The sequence below is a fragment of the Acipenser ruthenus genome, chromosome 5, assembly GCF_902713425.1.
Source record: "Acipenser ruthenus chromosome 5, fAciRut3.2 maternal haplotype, whole genome shotgun sequence".
NCBI classification, from domain to species: Eukaryota; Metazoa; Chordata; class Actinopteri; order Acipenseriformes; family Acipenseridae; genus Acipenser; species Acipenser ruthenus.
Window position 1 is genome coordinate 54,352,354 of NC_081193.1, and position 18,381 is coordinate 54,370,734.

The following is an 18,381-nucleotide window of genomic DNA, read 5'->3' on the forward strand; positions in this document are numbered from 1 at the left end:
TGTCTGAAATCTTAATTGTTTGTAATATGTCAACACAAGTTATAACAGATGGTTCCAAAGGCAGTTTGATATTGAATTTTCTTTTTTATCTTTATTTTAATTTATGATAAATATAATTATAAACTGAAAAATCTAAACTATGGATCATCTTGGAGTGGCTCCTGTGGAGAACGCGTAAACTATTATATTACACACAAAGCAAATATTCGTTTTTACAGAGAAAACGTTATACAGTCGAACATAAGTAACCTAAATGAAACAAGTACTGAAATGTATATTTAGGAACCATGGATATTAAACGTCTTTGACGGAAATGAAAGTATCTTTTCATTGACTGAGCATACACATTTTGTGAATGCAGCTTAGTGAATATACAAAGCTAGAACAGCAAGGTCGGCTTTCTAATCCATAAATAAAACTGTGTAGTGCATACAAGCATTACCGTGGGACATACACTTTAATACAAAGCTCATTTTTTTGCTTTTAAATCAACCACCCTCAGTGATTCACAAGAGGGGGAAGGGTATGGCTAAGGATGTTGAACTGTTAATGAGATGTAGCTGGGGAAGAGTGACATGTTTCTGTTCTGTTTTAATTTTTTTCTCAATATAAACTTTAAGTGATCAACAACCGTTCACAGCTACTCAAATACTAAAACAACAAAAAATAACACAGATGCATGCATTAGCCCAGTGGTACTCAACTCTTTCCCTCAAGATCTATTCCAGTCTTTATGCCAACCAGGTCCTAAATTAGTTAATTGCCTCTTAGCAGCTTCAATTAACTACATTAAAACCTGCTTGGAGTAAAAACCTGGACTGGATTAGATCTCGAGGGCCAGAGTTGAGTACCACTCAAGCACAGACACACCTGTGTGTTATTATTCACTGCATTACATTCATGAATTACATTTACCCAGGGCAGGCTAAGGCCAGAAAGTGGTACCAAGAGTGTACCAAAACTTGCTCCGTGTAATGTCAGAAAATTGTACACTGTCAGTGCTGTGATTGACTACTCCACAAATCACTACGAACAAGACAAACTAATTCACCCACAAAATCTTATATATGTTTACAATTTTAGATAACACAATTTGTTGCTTGTCAGTTAAAGTCACATACATTTGCTGAATTGTGAACACAATTATATTAAAATGAACTTTAAGGCCAAACTCAGTACATCGTACCCCTTTCAGATGGGTGTTTCCTTGTTTTCCAAGCTATAATCATTTGTGCATGCCAGGGCAAGCACAGTACATAGTGTACCACAAAATAACATAACACAGGTGCTTGGCAGTGCCACCCTAGGAAAAACCTAACATGGTACCCTTATATCAGCCGGGTAAGGATTTATTTATTTATTTAAACCAACAGGTTTTTGATTGAGCTTGTATTGTGCAATCGCTCTGTGATCGTATATATCCTGGATACTGTTTTGAAAAATGTTCTGACCATGTACAGATTTTAATTTGGGTTTCCCACGGTATATGGGATTTTGAAATGACTGTTTCATAACCAATAACATCATAATTTTAAACTATGATATATAACAAAATTTACTGGTTGAAAATGAATATTTTGGCAAAAGCATTAACAATTATTTGATATTGCAAATTAGCTTTCTGTTCTGCAAAAGAACAACACTATAGGAAGCCTCCAACCATTTTAAAGCAGAAGGTTTTGGGGAAGATACCAATGTCAGAATAAGCTAAGCTGACCTTTTATGAAAATATATAACTTTATAACTTTGCACACTTTATGGATCACATTTTAACATAATCTGTGCCTTCAAATTAGCTAACGCGATGAGAAACAAAAGTTTATCTTAGGTGAAAACAGAACTATTTAACAATATTATCCAAACAACATACTTCCAATCTACCGTACGTTTAGAAAATACAAACTTGTACAGTAAGGGCAACACAAGTTGTCACAATTACTTAACCCAATACTGTCAGTCTAACTACACACAGCACGGTAATTAAATTAACTTCATGCTTTTAGAATACTTGCACAAGTGTCAATACATAGGACCCTAATTTTTATTTATTTTTTCTTATGGTTAAGCATGTATTAAATATGAAGGCTGCAAACTCCATCTGTATGCACAACAAAAATACACAAACACGAAATACAGTAATTCACAAGTTCACCTTTTATTATTAATACTTTTCTCAGTTGTAATTGAGATACACAAATGGCTTATCACGGATCAATTGAATAACCCTACACACCTGTCTATTAAATGCATTGGTGATGATGGGAGTCTGCAAACCTGTCCTGGTGAACACAGAGCCGTCTGGTCACCCTAGTAATAACAACTTGGATAAGTAGGAAGATTTGAATGTGACCGTAACTTAGCTAGTCAGTTAAAAAAAAATAAAAAATACTACTGAATTTTACTGCTCCTGTCCAAGTCCCACTTAAATAGTATTACATGTCTATTTTCAGATTAGTAATATTGCTAATCAGTGTGATAGTCAAAATTCAGATTACATTTTTTTTTATCATTTGATTCTGGACTTCAGAGCTCGGAATTGAACATATTTTATTAAGATTGGTATTTACTATCAAAATACTGTGAATTTAAATTATTAACTAACCAAATTTTTGTCCTGTCGGTGAAAAACAATGCCTGTTTATCGGCTTATCGTAAGTCATAAAGCAATTTTCTCTACAGAACTCCATAATAGATGGAACAAATGCAATTTACTATCGATCACTCCATACCATCAGAAAGAGTATGTTTGGATAGGATTGTTCGGTGCAATACCAGCTACCATGGTAATTATTTTTGTACAATATTTGTACATCCCTGCTGCAAACTGGCTCATACTGTGTCTTAATCAACAAAAATATGCCTAAACAGAACTGCGGAAGTGAAACCTTCATGCAGCCATGGCTGTTTATTGCGTCGGCTTTCAAACAGCCGTCATACATTTTGTCTTGCTCAACCCGGGTCAAAGCGTGTCGACCCACATCCTGAGGTGGGCCGCTAGGACCCGGGTGAATCCAGTTACGTGGTTTCACACGACGCAGGATTGTGACCCAGGTAGGAGTTTCAGTGTGAAAGGGGCTTTAGATAACTCTTACAGACCCGTTTTTTACATTTTCTTGTTGTTGACCTCAGCTGGGCAACGAAACTGGCAAAAAAAAAAAAAAAACATACAGACTAGTTTAACGGTTAAAACTAAGTTTGTCTACATGTATAAAAGTTTGACTTGTTTACAATAGTGTATGTCTTGGACAAGGGGTGGTTTGCAATCTTTCGTGCTTTAAATGTATAATTCCATCTATTGTTTTTATCACTGAAACTGCCATTTTGTTAGATCATCAAGCGATCGCAATATACAGTACATGTCATAATGCTCTTCCCTGGGCTGATGAGTACTACAAAGTCAGACGAATGTAGTACCATGTGTGCCAGTTTACATTTTCATTGTTGGTGCAGCTCTGCGCAGGCTACTAGCCCTGGCACACCTTGATAGCGTCAGGATAAAAAATAAAAAAAACACAACAAGATTCGCAACAAGCCTGAAGCAAGTTTAACATACTACAGAGTCTCACTAAAACATATAGTTACCATTCTGCTACACATGCATTCTACCCGGAAATGATGACAGTTTTAACAGAGTTAAATCAACCAAGTTTTATTCATCCAACCCATACAGCTGCAGAGCATAACACAAGTCAGAGCATTCAATACAAAGTGAGGAGAGACAGGGGGTCACACCAAATGACTCACACACACAATACGGTAACACTTCACACTTACCCCAGACAGGACGGTGGTACACACAAGGACAAACAATAACTCAAGGGCTAACATCCCAAAAAGGGGAACAGAACAGTCCAGTCCACTTGTCCTTCGGAGCCGATAGAAAGTCCAATTGCTCGGTCTCAGCATGCCCCGCTCCGGCCAAATGCTAATTAGGTCCCAGCATGCAGTTCCTGCAGCATGCTAATGAAGGTTCCGGCTGCCTGCAGAGGGCAGCAACACGCTGGGACGGGGAGACACGCTGCCTGTTTGTGCCCCTGCTGTCCCGGCAGGGTAAAACAGATGTCCCATCTGCAGCGTGGCCTTCTCCGGTCTCCAGGGAACAGAAATTGCGTCGGCAGCCAGCGAGTGGAGAAACATAACACTCCTCAGTGTCGTATGAGGGTCCCTGCATAGTGTCGCTGGCCGGAAAACAGGATGCTCTCGACTGAAGAGAGGGTGATGAGTCCGCCTGCGAGTAGCGTGATTGGCCTCCGCACAAGAAGGTTGGCCGCTGGGAGGACTCGGCGAGGAAATGGAGGTAGGCAAACCATCGGGAAACTGCTGGGCGGAAGAAGGTTCAGCTGGTGGCAAGAGGGAGCTTGTCTGGTTGACGCTGGAGCCACTCCAGTACTTGACAGGGTCCCTCCTGCGCACTCTGCAGCTTTTTGCTGAGCCCCCTTCTTTTCCAGGGGCAGTAGACCCAGACCAGGTCACCTCCTCTGAAGTCCCGTCCCCTCGCTCAGACTTTGTACGCCCATTTCTGGCGTGCTCCGGCCCCCTCCAGGTGCTGACGGGCGAACTCATGGGCAGCCTCTAGCCTCTGTTGTAGATTGGCAACGTACTCTGGTCCTGGGAAGCCCGGGATCTCTGGCTGCGGTCAAACATCAGTGCGGCGGGAGTGCAGCCTGTGGACTCCTGGGTCACCATCCGGTAGGACATATGTACAAGGGGTAAGTGGAGGTCCCAGTCTCTCTGGTGGCTGGAGGTCAGGATTGCCAGCTGCGTCACCGGGATCCGCTGGAAATGCTCAATGGGCCCGTCACTCTGGGGTGGAGTGGAGTCATGTGGGTCTTCAGGATCCCCAGGAGACGGCAGACCTCCTGAAATACTTCTCTATGCAGGTCTCTATGCAACTCCTCGAAACTGGTGAACATCCCTTCCAGGTGGGAGAGCTCCTAGCTGCGTAGATGCTGGCCGACCTCCTTCCAACACAGCAACTTCCCGTTGGTGCTGCGCAAGCTGTTCCATGGACATGTTGCTGGGCAGCTCCTCCCCAGCACTGGTGACAGCTCTCACCTCATGCAGTTGAAGCTGCTCCTTTTCTTTCAGTCTGGCGCAGTGGCAGCATTGGGCTTCTTCGCAAGGGCAGTGCGAGAGCTCATCTGTGATTTGGCGTGGCTACGGCCAGCCCGATGGTGAATGGCAAAGTCGTAGCCCCAGAGGAGCTCTGTCCGGCGGGCCAATTGTCCTTCGGGCTCCTTGAAGGAGAGAAGCCACTGGAGCGAGGCATGGTTGGTTCACAACTTGAAGCACCGACCGTAGAGATAGGGGTGGAAGTGTTTGACCCCCCGGATGACGGCCAGTAGCTCCTGGTGTGTAACGCAATATTTGCGCGCAGCGTTTCCAAAGGCATTACTGTAGAAAGCGACAACGCGTTCCCCATCCTGTCCATCCTGAGACAGGACCGCACCGATGCTAACATTGCTGGTGTCTGTATCCAAGATGAAGCCCTTCTGGAGATCCGGAAAGGCAAGCACTGGCACATGGGTAAACGTGCCCCGCAGCCAGTCAAATGCCTCCTGGCACTCCTCACTCCAGTGAAACCAGAGCCATTTTTCTGTAAGTTGATGTAGCGGTTGTGCAATACGAGCAAAGTCCTGCATGAACCACCTGCAATTGGAGGCCAAGCCAAGGAAACTGCAGACCTGAGGCACGGAGCAGGGAGTTGGCCACGCTCACACCGTGTTGACCTTGACCTGGTCGGTGGACACCCCATGGACTCCGATGTGGCCAAGAAACACAGTCTCCTGCCGTAGTAGATGACATTTGTCAGGGTGCAGCTTCAGCCGGGCATGCCAAATGCGTAGGAAGACTGACCTCAGGTGGGCCATGGTTCACTGGAAGGTGGTGGCGTGCACCATGAGGTTGTAAAGGTAGACCACACAAGCTGTCCGGAGAATGATCACCAGCACCCGCTCCATTAGACGTTCGAAGGTGGCCGGGGCATTGCAGGGTATGAAGAGTATGACAGTGAATTGCCACAGTCCTTGTCCAAAGGACAGCATGGTCTTCGGATGTGTGTCAGGGGACAGCTCCACCTGCCAATAGCCACTTTTCAAGTCGAGGAAGCTGAACCACGATGAGCCAGAGATGCAGTCTCATGCCTCATCAATCTGAGGAAGCGGGTTGAAATCCTTGTAAGTGGCTGTGTTGAGGCATCGGTAGTCCATACAGATCTGGTGAGTTCCGTCCTTCTTCTTCAACACCCATGTCAATGGACTGCTGCAGAAGGCTGGTCCGACCACAGTCCTGGGGTGTCACTGAGAAGATGTCCCGAAACTCGCCCAGGCGGGACTGCAGCTACTTTTGCTCCTCGACAGTGAGCTCTTCTTGGTTCTTCTAAGTCTGGAACGGGAGCATTTTTGCCCCCAGGTGAGAAAAAAGGGGGCAGCCGCCTCCCCACGGAAACAGGCGGAGGCGAAACGATGGATTGGTCGATGGTCTGCCCCAGTGAAGAGTTGGGACGGTGCAATGCTGCTTGTGGCTGGCCAAGGGAAGTAGGAAGTAGATACGAGTTGGGTTCTGTGACATAGAGGTGATGCGGCGGTGACCAGGCTAGTCCCTGGTGCCGTGTCTAGCTGGATCTTCTGGGTTGCAACTTCCATCACGGATTCGGCAAGGTCGAGTCGCGCCTCCAGTCTCTGGAGGAAGTCCAGCCCAAGGATGCATTGATCCCCAGTCTCTGGAAGCTAGAACATGTGCTTCAGAAAGAAGTGGAGGTGGACTGTCTGCTTGCCGTGGATCAGGACAAGTATCCGGTCACAGTTTGATTTTGTGCGGCTGTGGGCTGCCAGTCGTTGGGGTCGCTGCCGCAGTCAGCTGGTAGGAACTTGGCCTCACCAGGCTGACGGTGGACCCAGTATATACCAGTGCCTGGAACGACAAGCCGTTGATGGAGCACATCACGTAAAGGCTTCACCCTTGTCCCAGTCTCTCCACTACTGCAAGCAAGTCTTAGTTGGAGGCTGTTTTAGGGGGGTGGGAGGCAGGGGTCCTCGTCGTTTCCTGATGTCCCTGTGGTTGAGGGGGCAGTGCTGGAAGTGACTGGAGTTGGGGTCTCCCTGTGGATTTCTTGTTCCGCCGCCACGCCCATGGGCAGTATGCTTTCTTCTGGCCAGACGACTGGACGGCGCAGACAGCACCCTCCTCAGTCTCAGTACCGCTGTCGGGGTCTGAAGTAAGCTCTGCACAGCAGACAGTATGTGAGGCTTGCCGACGGCATGACTGGGCTTCTTCCATCTCTTCCGCTTGTTCAAGCGCCTGCTCCAGGCTTGCGGATACTACCAGGTGGACATGGCGGAGGAGCTTGTTGGGTGCAAGCCCATGAATGAAATGGTCCTGGAATGCCCGCCAGGATAGGTACTCAATGTCTGCGGTTAGGGCTCCCAGTTTTTTCACTGGCTCTCGTTTCTGGGCGTATAGTCGGTCCCTCAATTCGAGTTCGAGTGCTCGTCTCCTGAACCGGTGGTGTATGGCAGTACATAAAGCTCCAAAGTCCAGTTCTCACCCGGATGATAGACCAAGCAAGGCATGCTGCTTGCTGAGCAGGGCCCTCCAGAATGGCAACTAGGTGAGCTGCTTTCTCTGGCATAGACTACCCATTCACCTTGGCAATCACCATGAACTTGGTAAGGTCTCCCACTCGGAGGAGCCATTGTACTCCCCCCCGCCTCACCTTGAGGAACACGTCTTTTTTTATTTTGTGACAGCTGCAGCATCATACATTGCATCTTGTTAAAACCACCTAACCTTCACTATCTGTGAAACACACAATGCAGAACTTCCTGCTTGAAACATCAAAATAATAATAATAATAACAATAATAATAATAATAATAATAATAATAATAATAATAATAATAATAAATTGATTTACTTACCACATGCAGACCCGCTATAGGTTAAGCTGATCGTTACTCAAAAATTGCATTTAACATCACTTTGTTTTAACATTATTGAATATTGTTTGGTCACACTTAACTTTTATTTTGTTATGTTTCCATTGACATTGACAAAGACAAAATAACAATCAAAGGGGGATTAAAAACAAAATGAGATTAATGAACTGTTTAATATTAATACGCCATTTTATTAAAATTATAAGTAGAATGGAAATACACAGCGCTAGGAGGTAAAGTGACTGAAAAGTTCAATCAAAATAAACTCCCTCCCCTCCCTTGTTCAGACCCTGATAACTGCAGCCGGTGTACAGTGATCTTATACATTACAGCGTATATTTTCAAGGGTAACTGGGCTGCAAGTGACCAGTTACTCAGATTGATTTGTACAGTAAGGTAAAGACAAAGTAGAGTGATCAGGGGCGATATTACAGAACCAAAAGGCAAGCAACACCGCCTTTTCAAATTCTGAAAAATCTCAGCCTTCTATAACTGCTTTAAATTCCTTGGCAATTGAATCAAAATAAAACAAATATACCACAATTCAAAATAGCACGTGTATACGTTGTGCAAGAATACACTTGGAAGCGTTGCTACGGAGTCACACGGAAATTTTAAAAAATAAATAAGTAAAATAAATCACGCATGTGTGGTTTGTGCAAGTATCTCAGATTTTCAGAATACTGAACAGATTGTCTTTAGCCCTCTTCAGTTTCAAATTTGAACAGACATTGAACTTGTTGTTGTTATTATTATTATTATTGTTTTGTGTTTGTTATGGCTCTTTCAAAAGCAAAAGTTGGACTGCACCCCTTCTGGCTCAAGTTCTGGCCGAAGCTTTCAAAACAGCTGGACTCATGAATACCATATGATTGACAGCAATGTGTGTTGTTTGCAAAAAGAGTGGTTTCACGATCAAGTGTTAGCGTCAGTTTGACACTATGCACCAAAATGTTCCAAGAAATGCTGATGGAAAAAAAGGAATACTTAAGCAGGCACTTAACCCAAACTCAGGCCTTCACTGCATTTGTCACTCACAGTAATAACCTTGTACAACCAAGTTACTCGTGTGCTTTCACTTTATGTGGCTCGGAATGGTAAGCCATTTACTGATGGTCCTTACCACTTCCCAACGAAGACAAAATCATTCAACAAATAAAGGAACTGCCACTTTCCAACGATACTGTGAAAGACTGTGTTTTGGCTATGGCAAAGAAGGTTAAAGATCAGCAAACAGATTTCCATGAAAACTGCTTGTGTATTTTCACTTGCAGTTGACAAAAGTACTGATATTAACGACATTGCAAAGCTGAGTGTGGTTATGTACAATAATAATACCAATGCATGGAACAACTCATGGTCAGGATGTGCATGATGCTGTTCAGAAGCATTTTGATGAAAGAGGGAAATACCTCAAGAAATTAGTATTAGTTACAACAGATGGAGCACCCAATATGACTGGTGTACGGACAGTGGTGGCGCTGGGATTTACTGACCCTGATGCAAGACTGTGAAGTAGACCCCCCCAGCCCCACGCCCCCAAAAAAGAAAAAGACACACAGTGCTGCTGCAGCACAACCTAAAGAAAACCTTTTGAAAATAAATACATCGGCAGCAAAATTTGTATCAATCAAAAACATATTTTTTTTCTTCAACAAAACATATTCTAATGCTATTAAGATGACGGCAAACAAGACAGTAATCAAGCAAGTAACAGTATATGCAGACCTTTTAATAAATCATGTAACAGATTAATCAATTTGATTAATAACTCGATTGATATAATATTGAAACATATTAATAGCTTCAAATTAGTCACAAAAATGTATTAATCATAGGCATCAGTTGAATTTCTAAATTAATGTTATCAAGTACAAAAATTACTTTGAAAGCGTTTCTATAAAAAATTAGCCCACGGTACAAATGCATTCAATACAACTCGTACGCAAAAAAAAAAACATTCTATGAAAACACTTTAAATTTAATATCCCAAAAGCATGCGTTGGTTAGTATCATGTCTGCCAGCAGAGCAATCACATGACCTTAACAACACTGAACTATTGCCAGAGCACTCGCTCTACGTCCCGCCTCCAGATAGACACTGTTAGTTCTGATTTAAAGATTTGTGTTTTGATTGACAGTCCGCCAATACTACCTTGCTATGTTTTATTTTTCTAATCCTAATAGATTTATACATCTCATATATTTTTTTTTTTACGTTTGCTCATTAAAGTGGGCTCAGAAAAAAAAGAGGCTGGGCCTGGCTGCAGTTGCGCTTGAAATGCAACTGACTGACTTCCAGGGAAACTATGGGGTTCATTTATTCTAATGCACAGTTGCACACATTTCTAACAGTTGCTGTACTGTATGTGCAGGAGATAGGTGCTGAATGGTATGATGTATTTGTGTGTTCTGCCTGTGTTTTGAGTGCTCACATTGTTTCACCAGTCCCCTGCCCTCACCGCTGCTACGCTGACAGACAGATTAATACCAGCTAGTCGAGAGACCAGCTGACTGACCCACACACTCCCAGGGATGGTGGGAGTAGACTGTACCAACAATACAAGAGAGGAGGGGGAGCTCTGAGCAATCCAGCCACACACACTGCACACAATCTTACAGCCACACATAAACCAACACACACACTGTGGCCTCTCTCAGGCACACACAAATAATTTCTCTGACAAATTTACTCATCTACTGTACAAACACAGAAACACTGTGCACTCATGCACACACTCTCGTTCAGACAATTACATATTATTTATGTCAGACTCCAATATAGTAAACTTGATTTAGACCAGCTCACAATTAAGATTTTTCTGTCAGTTTCTTTTTAAACGCTGTAATCGGGAGCCATAAGTAATTTGGCAATTTGTGTTCAGCCTTATAACAGGAATACAGGCACTTTTGTAATGACATTATGGGGCAAATGGGTGCCATGATCACTCTGCCTTATAACCTGTTTTGCGATATAAAGGGCCACCTTTTGAACAGATTGCTTAAAAGTGAACAATGCTTTTTACTTTGTTTTAGTTACAGTTTCATTTGTGTTTGCGATGACTTATCCTAATCTTCCATATTTGTAGGTTTTTCTTGTCATCAAGGGACAATGTTGTGTTTCTTTTATAGGACGAGTTCCGTTAACCCTATCCCTGATAGACTGCGTGTGCTCATTAGATATCAGTGGAGATTTATAATAAAAGGTTTGCAGTTTTTGTCATACAAGTTTTCAGCCCTGTGTTGTTTTTTTTTCTCATAAGAAACGACTATCTATTAGGAGCATGTGTAGATTTACCATAGTTAAATAGAAGTACCCCTGACATTCTATTCAGCATTGACTACTAGTAAGAAATTAGCTACGGTAATATGTGCTCACATGTCACAACCGTTTTCTAATATGTTTATCTACCTTCACCTAAGGCTTTCAATAGTACAATTATAGTCTTACACTGATGAAGGCATAGGTAAAAAGGTTGTCTTATTAACTTGTCATGGTTTTAAGACAAAATATCCTCAATTAAAGTAGTAAAAATTAATTACTTAATATTTACTGTTATTCCAATAATTACTTTTATTTTCCCATGCAGAATGTACCATTTATTTGACTACTATTATTTTATTAATCAACTCAGCTAGTTCTCATTAATGTTCTTCTTCTAGTGCAAGATATTAAATTCACAGATTAGCAGCTGACTCTTTCCACACAGGAACCGCTCACTCATCTCACGTCACTTACAGAAAACATCAGCCAGTTTGTATGATGAGTCAGGAACTCACGCTGCTCTGCCCAGACCTCAGCACAAGAGTCATGCAGCCGCCAAACAAATCACACACCACAGAGCTACATACACAGGTTTGCATTGTCCCTCCCACACACACAAGCACACAGTCACCACAATACAGATCACAAACACCTCACACACGTTCACACAGACACCCTCGAACACAAGCAAACAGCAACAAGCAATAACAGATTCCCACACAAACAAACACATATTACACCCACCACAAGCAACACGAGCACATACACGGACACACTACATAAGCACACACTGACAACCCTTTTACAACTGTTGATTATATTTCTATAGTGTTAACCATCGACCCAAGGCAATGTACAATAGCTTTGGTGAAGTATGTATATATATATATATATATACATATATATATACACACACACACACACACACACACATAATCACAGGTGCAGACAGAACCACACACCCCACAAATGAAACAAAAAGCAGCTATTCCTTTACCGGTGTGTGAGAGCTAGTCTGCAGGCCTCTGGCGTGTTTGCTATCCATGACAGCGGTTCCCTGAGTCTCCCTTGCTGAGCTCACTGCTGCCTGCTACTGCTGATGCTATAATCTCCTCACAGACAGGGAGGGATGTGTGTCACTGAGGGAGAAGGCCTAACCAACACACCCCACCCAAGAGGGAGGGAGGTAGGAAAGAGGAGAAACTTTTCAACACTCTCCATTCCCCATTGCAGAGCAAACAGAATCCCCTTACTGATTTAACACAGAAAAGATGACCTAATTACAATAAAACAAAATGCTGAGTAACCAGGGAGAAGGGCTATGGTTATGGGTGGCTCTAAATTCTGAACCCCACCCCTTTTCCTTGTTTGTTATGGTCTGTTCCCTGAGAAGCTACTCAGTGACTGCTGACTGCTGGAAATCTCTACTCTCTCATAGGTGGGAAAAATATCCCAGCAATCATTAACCAAGCACACCAACAACAAGCCACAAGGACTTATTTAGTTATTCATTCACTGAATTAGTGGACACTTTTTCTATTACAGTTTATTTGTTAAATACTTATTTTTAAGCTTTCGTGAATTAAGAGGCCAATCTCATTGCTTGTCCAGATCCTACACTTGATTATAGTGATAGCCAAGGGAAGAATATTTAACACCTTCATGTAAAGAAGGTATGAGTTGTAGTATAAACGTTTACCATAGTAAAAGTATAGCAAAGTGAAGAATAGCGAGGTATGGTAAAGTATAATAATAAACATGCAAACCAGGGTGAACCATGGAACTTAGCACCCACCAAATGCAGTTGTTTTGATCTTGGGGTAGGTTTCACATACTAACACGCTGCAGTGGCGCATCTGTTTTTATTGCTTTTTTTTTTTTGTGCCCAAAGAAGCAGGAAGTGGGGGTGCTGCAGTGCCAGCCACACCCCCAGAAGCCAAGGGAGTGGTTCAGCGGCCACAACTTTTCTCTTGTTAACCTTAGTTTATGTATGAGCATGATAGATCTGCATTGCCTACAATAATGTCATGAATCAACTGTGTCAACCAATTAGCATTGCTACGTGGAGGCTGACATCTAGTGTTTCAACCAGTTAGCACTAAGCATTGCCCTGCGAGAGAGGGTGTTTGTTGTTTCAACCTATCAGCACCAAGCATTGCCCTGCAAGAGAGGGCTTTTATTGTTTCAACCAATCAGCACCAAGCATTGCCCTGTGAGACAGCGTTTACTTTCCAATCGTCTCGTAGCTGCTGGTTTCGCTGATATTTTTGTGCTCGTCTCTATAGCATCTAGCACCACATTTAAAACAACCCAGATTAAAGAGTGTTGGAGAACATGAAAAACGAAGAATTAACACAATATAAGTATTTACATTTACAGTTTTGTACGCTGTTAGTTTTGCAGAAAAGGCAGAGAAGGTATGAGGAACTGATACATGCAAGATTGCATGAAATAGAGCTGATGGCAGAAATCTGCCGAACCCGCAAGTCTGTGCAGAGAACAACAGCGACAGTTTACAGCTCCACTTCTGCCGTGTCTGTAGTACTGGAGGCAGCGGGGCTTCACCCTTTTGCTCTGGAGGCAACGGGGCTTCACCCTCTTGCTCTGGAGACAGTGGGGCTTCTCCCTCTCTCATTGGAGACAGCGGGGCTTCTCCCTCTCTCATTGGAGACAGCGGGGCTTCTCCCTCTCGCTCTGGAGACAGTGGGGCTTCTCCCTCTCTCATTGGAGACAGCGGGGCTTCTCCCTCTCTCATTGGAGACAGCGGGGCTTCTCCCTCTCTCATTGGAGACAGCGGGGCTTCTCCCTCTCGCTCTGGAGACAGCGGGGCTTCTCCCTCTCGCTCTGGAGACAGCGGGGCTTCACCCTCTCGCTCTGGAGACAGCGGGGCTTCTCTCTCTCGCTCTGGAGACAGCGGGGCTTCTCCCTCTCGCTCTGGAGACAGCGGGGCTTCACCCTCTCGCTCTGGAGACAGCGGGGCTTCTCTCTCTCTCATTGGAGACAGCGGGGCTTCTCCCTCTCTCATTGGAGACAGCGGGGCTTCTCCCTCTCGCTCTGGAGACAGCGGGGCTTCTCCCTCTCGCTCTGGAGACAGCGGGGCTTCACCCTCTCGCTCTGGAGACAGCGGGGCTTCTCTCTCTCGCTCTGGAGACAGCGGGGCTTCTCCCTCTCGTGCTGGAGACAGCGGGGCTTCACCCTGTCGCTCTGGAGACAGCGGGGCTTCTCCCTCTCGTGCTGGAGACAGCGGGGCTTCTCCCTCGCGCTGGAGACAGCGGGGCTTCTCCCTCTCGCTCTGGAGACAGCTGGGCTTCTCTCTCTGGCTCTGGAGACAGCGGGGCTTCTCTCTCTCGCTCTGGAGACAGCGGGGCTTCTCCCTCTCGCGCTGGAGACAGCGGGGCTTCTCCCTCTCGCGCTGGAGACAGCGGGGCTTCTCCCTCTCGCGCTGGAGACAGCGGGGCTTCTCCCTCTCGCTCTGGAGACAGCGGGGCTTCTCCCTCTCGTGCTGGAGACAGCGGGGCTTCACCCTGTCGCTCTGGAGACAGCTGGGCTTCTCCCTCTCTCATTGGAGACAGCGGGGCTTCATCCTCTCTCATTGGAGACAGCGGGGCTTCACCCTCTCACTCTGGAGACAGCGGGGCTTCTCCCTCTCGCTCTGGAGACAGCGGGGCTTCTCCCTCTCTCATTGGAGACAGCAGGGCTTCTCCCTCTCACGCTGCAAACTGGTGCTCCTCCTTCTCTTCCTCGTCCTGGAGGAGGGGGCAGTTGACCACGAAGTGGCCCCACTCCCCGCAGGCAGTGCACCAGTTCAAGGCCTCAGGAGCACTGAGGTAGGCCTCCCAGCTGCCCTCCGGTTGTCCCTCCTCCTCTCTGGGGCGGGGGCAGTTGATGACGGCGTGGCCCCTCTCCCCGCAGAAAGGGCACCAAGTCGAGGCCTCGGCCAGGCGGAAGTAGCCGTCCCAGCGGCCCTTCTGCTGTGCCTGTAGTGCCAGTTCCTCCTCCTGCCACATGGGGGCTGGCTCGGGTGAGACGTGCCTGACCTCGTCACAGTGGAAGCACCACTTCTCTTCTTCCAGGCAGGTGAGGCAGACTTCCAGCGTGGCAGAGACGTTGCGGGACTTGCGACCGGCCCTGCGCTGCTGTTTCCCCACCTTCTTCCTCTTTCTTCCCATCTCTTTATTTTATTTGTTTCCAAAAACACTTTTTTAATCCTCTCTTTCCTTCACAAACACCTATTTCCTCCAAAAAACACACTTTTTTTCTTCTCACAAAAAAAACTTTCAAAAAATAATAATAAAAAAAAACACCTGCAGTACTCCCTGGACTGACTCGTGGAGGCGGTGGTTTATCCCACTTCGCACAACACATGTGAACAGGATGACAACACTGGCAATGGTGTTTAGACCAGGAAGGAAGTCTCGGACACAGAAGGTGCAGTAAAGCGCTAATGCACACATTTCGTTACACAGACAAAAATAACACGGACAGAAACTCTAACAAAGCACATTTAACAAAATAACAGGTGCAAGGGCCAGAATAAAAGGGCTATACAAAACACTCATGGACATAAATAACACAGGACGAATGGCACAACACAGAACACGAAAAACACTCACCACTCACCACTCACCACTCACCACTCCCCACTCCCCACTCACCATTCACCACTCACCACTCACCACTCACCACTCACCTGTAACACCAACATTACTTCTCACACACTCACCCGTGTACACCTATTTTATACCCCCGTGGCTCATAAACACTTATTCAATTGACAGCTCCAGCCACGTTCCCATGAGTTTTTGCAGCTTTCATCCTGCCGTGCTGCCCCAAATAATTGCTGTATTAGTTTTACTAATTACTAAGCATGACATCAGGTAAAAAAATCGGAGTCGGTTCTCTGCCTTCTAGGAACCAGGTTACCCGATTGCTGGAAAGGGTTAATTACACAGTTTTTGCCCCTAAAGCACTACGAACTAATGCGCTCGTGTTTGTGGCTGTAGGTTGAAATAATCAAGTTTGAAGGTCGTTGTACGTCATGGCCGGAGAAGGGAAGGGCATGCAAGCCAGCTGACCACACACATTTCTGTGTGTTCTGCTTTCACATTTTTTAAATGGGCAGTTTAAGAAATAAACTTTGTTCAACAGCTGACCCTGCTTTAGTACAAAGCTCATGCTACATACTGTTTTACATAATGGTAATGTTGCTCTTAAATTACTGTGGCTGATTCTTTGGCTGAAGTGATATTATCAACTCATCATCTAACCATGGAATCTTGTCAATTAAATCACTTAAACTCCTGACGGTAAACAATGTAACAAAATCTACTGGGATGCAAGACGCAAGAGACGAAAAAAATCTATTCGTGTTGACTCAAAACTTTATTTAGGCACTACGATTTGACTGGCCAAAGATAACATTGGTTTATTGTAGTTCAAAAAGACAACTTTTTTCAGCTTGGTACGGTAACCTTTTCACATCCTTGTTTGTTTAATTCTTGCTCTTTTTGTTGCATTACAGCCCTTCATTAATTACGTTAAGTTTTCAGGCATTTTGTTAATGGCACGTGTGCAAGACACAAACCTTAAGTGTATTTTTATTTGTTGCTGTTCATGTTCTACATTTCCTAAACGGCTGTTCATTTTAAACTACTTTTTTTTACACAACAGTACTCACGTTTGCTCACCATCACAACTGTTGCAGGAAACTGGGGTTCATGTATTCTGCTGGTGTTAATATACCTGATGAAGACACGTTAGTTTCGAAACGCGTTGTTTGTTTTACAACTGTGTCCTTTTTTAAATCAATAAAGAGATTTTGATGAAGAATATAAACGAGCGGGAGCACTTAAACCTCTTTGAAGCAAAATGATGAATTTCGTTTGGTAAGCCATTTAAATATAGTTTGGCTGAAAGAAATTTAAACGCTTGCATTGCCGTAGAGACTTTCATTGTGTGTATATGTAGGTGTGTGTGTGTGTGTGTGTGTGTGTGTGTGTGTGTGTATACAGCTCTGGAAAAAATTGAGACCACTGCAAAATTATCAGTTTCTCTGGTTTCACTATTTATAGGTATGTGTTTGGGTAAAATGAACATTTTTGTTTTATTCTATAAACTACTGACAACATTTCTCCCAAATTCCAAATAAAAATATTGTCATTTAGAGCATTTATTTGCAGAAAATGACAACTGGTCAAAATAACAAAAAAGATGCAGTGTTGTCAGACCTCGAATAATGCAAAGAAAATAAGTTCATATTCATTTTTAAACAACACAATACTATTGTTTTAACTTAGGAAGAGTTCAGAAATCAATATTTGGTGGAATAACCCTGATTTTCAAGCACAGCTTTCATGCGTCTTGGCATGCTCTCCACCAGTCTTTCACATTGATGTTGGGTGACTTTATGCCACTCCTGGCGCAAAAATTCAAGCAGCTCGGCTTTGTTTGATGGCTTGTGACCATCCATCTTCCTCTTGATCACATTCCAGAGGTTTTCAATGGGGTTCAGGTCTGGAGATTGGGCTGGCCATGACAGGGTCTTGATCTGGTGGTCCTCCATCCACACCTTGATTGACCTGGCTGTGTGGCATGGAGCATTGTCCTGCTGAAAAAACCAATCCTCAGAGTTGTGGAACATTGTCAGAGCAGAAGGAAGCAAGTTTTCTTCCAGGACAACCTTGTACTTGGCTTGATTCATGCGTCCTTCACAAAGACAAATCTGCCCGATTCCAGCCTTGCTGAAGCACCCCCAAATGAGTCCAATTTTCAGCTTTGCCCAACACCTGGTCGTCTAATGGTTAGATGGAGACCTGGAGAGGCCTACAAGCCACAGTGTCTCGCACCCACTGTGAAATGTGGTGGAGGATCGGTGATGATCTGGGGGTGCTTCAGCAAGGCTGGAATCGGGCAGATTTGGCATGAATCAAGCCAAGTACAAGGTTGTCCTGGAAGAAAACTTGCTTCCTTCTGCTCTGACAATGTTCCCCAACTCTGAGGATTGTTTTTTTCAGCAGGACAATGCTCCATGCCACACAGCCAGGTCAATCAAGGTGTGGATGGAGGACCACCAGATCAAGACCCTGTCATGGCCAGCCCAATCTCCAGACCTGAACCCCATTGAAAACCTCTGGAATGTGATCAAGAGGAAGATGGATGGTCACAAGCCATCAAACAAAGC

At 44.5% G+C, this 18,381-nt stretch overlaps 1 protein-coding gene across 3 annotated transcripts in view; it reads right to left on the reverse strand.

Moving 5' to 3' along the window:
- Window positions 1-12,326, reverse strand: part of ncoa1 (nuclear receptor coactivator 1) — a 126,012-nt gene extending 113,686 nt beyond the window's left edge. For all 3 annotated transcript variants that reach the window (XM_034004273.3, XM_034004274.3, XM_034004272.3), the window contains exon 1: window positions 12,199-12,326. The gene's annotated coding sequence lies outside the window, so the exon portion shown is untranslated. The remainder of the gene's footprint in view (window positions 1-12,198) is intronic.
- Between the last annotated feature and the right edge of the window lie 6,055 nt (window positions 12,327-18,381).